Here is a 6707-nt window from a genome sequence, read left to right on the forward strand (position 1 = left end):
TAGAGTTTTTTTTTTTTTTTTGAAATATTGAGACACTAAAAGAATAAAAAGGATAAGCCAAACCGGATGAACCTTTGCTCTGATACCAACTGATACGAACCACACCAACTTGTGATGAAACCCGACACCAAATATGGAACAACCACCAAGAACAAACGATGTTGGAATGGAACCTCGACCCAATGCTTAGCGAAGCACAAACCTTGGTATAAGGAAGACGCCACAAACGGGGATGGAAATCCGTTTGATAAGTCAAGTTGAACGCCACAAGGATACCTCCTTGATAAGTTCACAAGTTTCTTCAAGAACTCTAGAAGATAAAACTCACAATTTGCATATATGATAATCTGGTTTTTACAATGGAAAGGTAGTCCCTTTTATAGGACGAAAATGACACCTACAAGGCCTTTGGACTTCAACATTAACACACCTAAGACCTTTGGTCTTTCCAATAAAAGCATACTAAATAAGACTCTTGGTCTTCATAATGAAAGCTCCATAATGAAGACCTTTTGACTCCACTCTTGTAACTCCCACACAAAAGAACTTGATACATATAAATGTGACAACTATGACCATATGATAAAAACGTGACACATAAAATTAAATAAAACGTGACACATATAATGAAGCTTCAAAATTCAGTCCACTTTGATGAGTATGACCAATCTTTGTTCTCCTTCCGTGTTGACCACAGTCTCTTCTTGATTTAAGACTTTGTGTACTAGGCTGTTAAGCTCTTCCTTGAATCTCTTAGCTCGTGCCCTAGTCACTGGACCCACTGGAATTGGACTTGATACTTGGTCCTTGATGTCCTCATCATTAGGTTCTGGTTCGGGTCTCGAGTCCGGGTTTGGGTTGGGATCCGGGTCCGTCTCCCAATTCGAGTATAGGTCTGATTTGGAGTCCAGTTCTGGTCCGGTTACAGTTCTGGATCTATGTCCAATTTCAGTTATGATTCCAAGTCCAAGTCCTTCTTCCAGTCCCGGTCAACTTCAAGTTTTGGTTCCAATTTTGGGTCATAAGGTACTAGTTCGGGTCCACTTTTGGGTTTGGGATTAGGTTAAGGTGCGGGTGTGGGTTCGGGTCCAGGGCTGTGTCGAAAATCTAGACACCGACTAAGGGTTTTGTCAAAGCACTGGGTCCAGATCCGGATCCCAACTTAGACCCAGAACTTAATCCAGACACAGATCGGGATTAGAACTTGGGACTCGGACCCAACCTAGACCTAGACCCAGGACGCGAACCCACACCCGGAGACTTACTGGACCTATACTTAAATCTGGACCCGAACCGAAACTCAGACTAGGACTCGAACTCTGACCCGAACAAAAACCCAAACTCGAACTCACAATCGCAAATGGAACTAGAACCAAACTAGGACTAGAACTAGGACCAGGACCAGGACAAGGACCTAAACCCAAACCCGAACCCAGATCAAAACCTAGACAGAGAACTAAACCCGAACCAAGACTAGGACTCGAACTCGAACACAGACTGGGACCCAAACCCACACAATAATCAGGACCTTGACCCAGAATTAGGATAGGGACCTGGGAAACAGAACTAGGAATGGGACCTAGTACCCGACCCAGACCCGAACTTGAACCTAGGACCCAGCTCGTGACCTGGCACCAGAAATGGAACCAGACTGGGACCCGAGATTGGGATCCGGATCTGGACCCAGGGCTTGGACAAAACCTGTAGTCGGTGTCTGGATTAGGGACCCAGCCCTGGACCCGAACCCTGACAAGGACCCGGCCCCACACCCGGACCTGAACCCAGTCCCAAACGCAAAAGTGGACCTGAACCCGTACCCTGTGACCCAAAATTGGAACCAAAATCGGAAGTTGACCAGGACTGGAACTAGGACTTGGACGTGGAATCAAAACTAAAATTGGACCTAGATCAAGAACCGTAACCGGACCAAGACCCGGACTCCAAATCCGTCCTAGACCCGAATTGGGAGTCGGACCTGGATGACAACCCAAACCTAGACTCGGGACCCGAACCCGAACCTGAGCTCAGACCCAAACATGGAACCAGACTAGGGAAACAGAACTAGGGTCGGGACCTAGAACCGCACCCTAGTCTCGATCACGAACCCAAACTCAGAAATAGGACCTGGGACCTAAACAAGAACTAGACCGAGACCCATGACAATGATCTAGATCTTGACTCGGGATTCAGGTAACGGGGCCTGGAACAGACCAGTAGTCGGTGTCTAGATCTAGGACTCAGACTAGGACTTGAACAAGAATCGCCAACCAGGACCCTAGAACAAGACGAGGACCGTGACTAAGACCTGGACCCAGACCTAGAACCAATCACTAACCTAGCCTCAGACACAAACTGATAACGGAACTCATGCCCGGACACGGTCGTGTACCCAGACCGGAACAGAGACGCGGACCTGGACCTAAATCTGCGACCCGATCCCAAACACAGACTTAAGATAAGGTTCCGGATACGAACCTAGACTCGGGCCAAGACGAAGACTGGGATCGAAATGCTTGACCTAGATCTGGACCGAGATTCTGGCCCAGACCCAAACTTTGACCCGCACTCGGGAATTGAACTTGGACGTAGACACGAACCTAGACCTAGATCGGGGTCCAGACCTGGACACAAACCCGGACACAGACTCGGACCCGAACTCAAACACCCACACATAGAATCCAACCCAAAGCTAGACCTGGACCCGAACCCAAACTCGAACCAAGACCAAGATCAGAAACAAGGACTTAGACCTAGAACTGAACCCAGACTCAGATCGGGATTGGAACTTGGGACTCAGACCCAACCTAGACCAAGACCCAGGACGCAAACCCACACCTGGAGCCTGACCTGGACCTAGACTTAAATCTGGACCCGAACCCAAACTCAGACCAGGACTCGAACTCTTAACCGAATAAAAACCCAAACTCGAACTTAGAGTCGCAAAATTGGAACTAGAACCGCACTAGGACTAGGAGCATGACACTAAATCCCATAAAGTGTTCCTTTAGAGTCAGCTCGAGAAAGTTTCTAGGCTTCATCGTCAATGCCCGAGGAATTGAAGCTAATCCAGAGAAGATTCAAGCCCTCCAAGATATGAACTCGCCAATAAAAACCAAATAAGTGCGAAGCTTGACTGGTTGGATAGCCGCGTTCAGCAGATTTGTTTCAAAATCAACAGATAACTGTGTCCCATTCTTCAACATCCTGCGAGGAAACAAGCAGTTCGAGTGGATGGAGGAGTGTGAAAAAGCTTTCCAAGAGCTAAAAGCAGAACTTGCAAAACCTCCCGTACTCTCAAAACCTCTGGACGGAGAAGAACTGGGAATATACGTAGCTGTCACAGAACATGCCGTGAGTGCTGGTCTAATCGGAGAAGAGAACAGCGTACAACATCCAGTCTATTACATCAGTAAAAGACTCATTGAGGCCGAGGGCCGATACCCATTGATAGAGAAACTCGCTTACTGCCTTATTCTACCAACAAGGAAGTTGAGGCCTTATTTTCAAGCTCATCCTTTTCGGGTATACACTGACTAGCCACTACGCCAAATACTGCAAAAGCCAGATGCTTTTGGACGGCTACTCAAGTGGGCAGTAGAGTTGAGCAACTATGAAATCACTTTCCAACCCCGAGCAATTGCAAACTTGAAGTTGATGGCCCATCAGCAAAAGTTAGCTTGATATTTCATGGTTCTGACACTGGTTCTGTGTCCCTAGTCTGGTTCCATGTTTGGGTCTGAGTTCAGGTTTGGGTTTCGGTCCCGAGTCCACGTTTGGGTTGGGATCCGGGTCCGGCTCCCAATTCGCGTCTAGGTCTGATTTGGAGTCTGGGTCCTGGTCCGGTTACGGTTCTTAATCTAGGTCCAATTTCAGTTATGATTCCAAGTCCAAGTCGTAGTTCTAGTCCCGATCAACTTCTGGTTTGGGTTCCAATTTTGAGTCAAAGGGTACGGGTTCGGGTCCACTTTTGGGTTTGGGATTGGGTTCAGGTCCAGGTGTGGGTTTGGGTCCAGGGCTGGGTCCCAAATCTAGACACCGACTACGGGTTTTGTCCAAGCCCTAGGTCCAGATCCGGATCCCAATCTCGGGTCCCAGTGTGTTTAAATTTTAGGTGTCGGGTCACAAGCTGGGTCCTAGGTTAAAGTTCGGGTCTGGGTCGGGTACTAGGTCTCGGTCCTAGTTCTGTTTCCCAGGTCCCTATCCTGATTCATGGTCCAGGTCTCGATTATTGTGTGGGTTTGGGTCCCGGTCAAGGTTCGGGCTCGAATCCTAGTCTCAGTTCGGGTTTAGGTCTCTGTCTGGGTTTTGATCTGGGTTCGGGTTTGGGTTTAGGTCCTTTTCCAGGTCCTAGTCCTAGTTCAGTTCTAGTTCCATTTGCAATTCTGAGTTTGAGTTTGGGTTTGAGTTCGAGTCCTGGTCTAAGTTTGGGTTTGGGTCCGAATTTAAGTCTAGGTCCAGATCAGGCTCTTTGTGTGGGTTCACGTCCTGGGTCTTGGTCTAGGTTGGGTCCGAGTCCCAAGTTCCAATCCCGATCTCAGTCGGGATTAAGTTCTAGGTCTAAGTCCTTGGTTCTGATCCTGGTCTGGGTTCGAGTTTGGGTCCGGGTCCGGGTCTTGCTTTGTGTCTGATTCTAGGTGTGGGTGTTTGAGTTGGGGTCCGAGTCTGTGTTCGGGTTTGTGTCCAGGTCTGGACACTGATCTGGGTCTAGGTTCGGGTCCAGGTCCATGTTCGGGTCCCGAGTGCGAGTCCATGTTTGGGTTAGGGTCAGGATTTCAGTCCAGATCTAGGTCTAGCATTTTGATCCCAGTCTTGGTCTTGGTCTGAGTCCAGCTTCGTATTCGAATCCCTATCTTGGTCCAAGTCTATGTTTGGGATCGGGTCCTTCAATTAGGTCCAAGTCCGCGTCTCATTTCCGGTCTGGGTACACGACCGTGTTCGGGCTTGAGTTCAAGTCTCAGTTTGGGTCTCAGGCTAGGTCTGTGTTCGGTTCTAGGTCCAGGTCGGGGTCCTGGTCACGGTCCTAGTCTTGTTCTAGGGTCCTGGTTCGGCGATTCTTGTTCAGGTTCTAATTTTGGGTCCCAGGTCTAGGTCTGGGTTCAGGTTTGGTTCTTCGTCTGGGTTCTGGTCCTAGTCTGAGTCCCAGATCTAGACACCGACTACTGGTCTGTTCGAGGCCCCTTTACCCGAATCCCGAGTCAAGATCTGGATCACTGTCAAGGGTCTCGGTCTGGTTCTGGTTCAGGTCCCACTTCCCATTTCAGAGTTTGGGTTTAGGATCGAGACTAGAATGTTGTTCTAGGTCCCGACCCTGGTTCTATGTCCCTAGTCTGGTTCCTTGTTTGGGTCTGAGTTCAGGTTTGCGTTCGGGTCTCGAGTTAAGGTTTGGGTTGCGATCCGGGTCCAGCTCCCAATTCGGGTCTAGGTCTTATTTGGAGTCCGGGTCCTGGTCCGGTTACAGTTCTAGATCTAGGTCCAATTTCAGTTATGATTCCAAGTCCAAGTCCTACTTCCAGTCCCGGTCAACTTCCGCTTTTTGTTCCAATTTTGGGTCATAGGGTACGGGTTCGGGTCCACTTTTGTGTTTCGGACTGGGTTCAAGTCCGGGTGTGGGTTCGGGTCCTTGTTAGGGTTCGGGTCCAGGGCTAGGTCCCAAATCCAGACACCGACTACTGGTTTTATCCAAGCCCTGGGTCCAGATTCGGATCCCAATCTCGGGTCCTAGTATGGTTCCATTTCTGGTGCCGGGTCACGAGCTGAGTCCTATGTTCAAGTTCGGGTCTGGGTCGGGTACTAGGTCCCGGTCATAGTTCTGTTTCGTAGGTCCCTATCCTGATTCTGGGTCCAGGTCTCAGTTATTGTGTGGGTTTTGGTCCCGGTCTAGGTTCAAGTTCTAGTCCTAGTCTCGGATCAGGTTTAGAACTCTATTTGGGTTTTGATCTTGGTTCGGGATTGGGTTTAGGTCCTTGTACTGGTCCTAGTCCTTGTTCGGTTCTAGTTCAATTTGAGATTTTGAGTTCGAGTTTGGGTCTGTGTTCGAGTCTTGGCCTGAGTTTGGGTACGAGTCCGGATTTCAGTCAAGGTCTAGATCAGGCTCCGGGTGTGGGTTCGCGTCCTGGGTCTTGGTCTAGGTTGGGTCCGAGTCCCAAGCTCCAATCTCAATCTTAGTCTGGATTCAGTTCTTGGTCTAAGTCCTTTGTTCTGATCCTGGTCTGGGTTCGAGTTTGGGTCCAGGTCCGAGTCTAGCTTTGGGTCTGATTCTAGGTGTGGGTGTTTGAGTTCAGGTCTGAGTTTGTGTTTGAGTTTGTGCCCAGGTCTGGACCCCGATTTGGGTCTAGGTTCGGGTTCAGGTCCAACTTCGAGTCCCGAGTGCGGGTCCAAGTTTGGGTGTGGGTTAGGATCACGGTCCAGATTTAGTTCCAGCATTTCGATACCAGTCTGGGTCTTGTTTAGAGTCCAGGATTGTATCCGGAGGCCTATCTAGGTCCTAGTTTCTGTTTGGGATCGTGTCCCAGATTTAGGTCCAGGTCCGGGACTCAGTTCCGGTCTGGGTACACGACCGTGTCCGGGCACGAGTTCGAGTTTCAGTTTGGGTCTGAGGCTAGGTCTGTGTTTGTTTCTAGGTCTGGGTCCGGGTCCTGCTCACGGTCCTAGTCTTGTTCTAGGGTCCTAGTTCGGCGATTCTTGTTCACGTTCTAATTTTGGGTCCC

Source organism: Cannabis sativa, chromosome 2 (genome assembly GCF_029168945.1).
Source record: "Cannabis sativa cultivar Pink pepper isolate KNU-18-1 chromosome 2, ASM2916894v1, whole genome shotgun sequence".
Taxonomy (NCBI): domain Eukaryota; kingdom Viridiplantae; phylum Streptophyta; class Magnoliopsida; order Rosales; family Cannabaceae; genus Cannabis; species Cannabis sativa.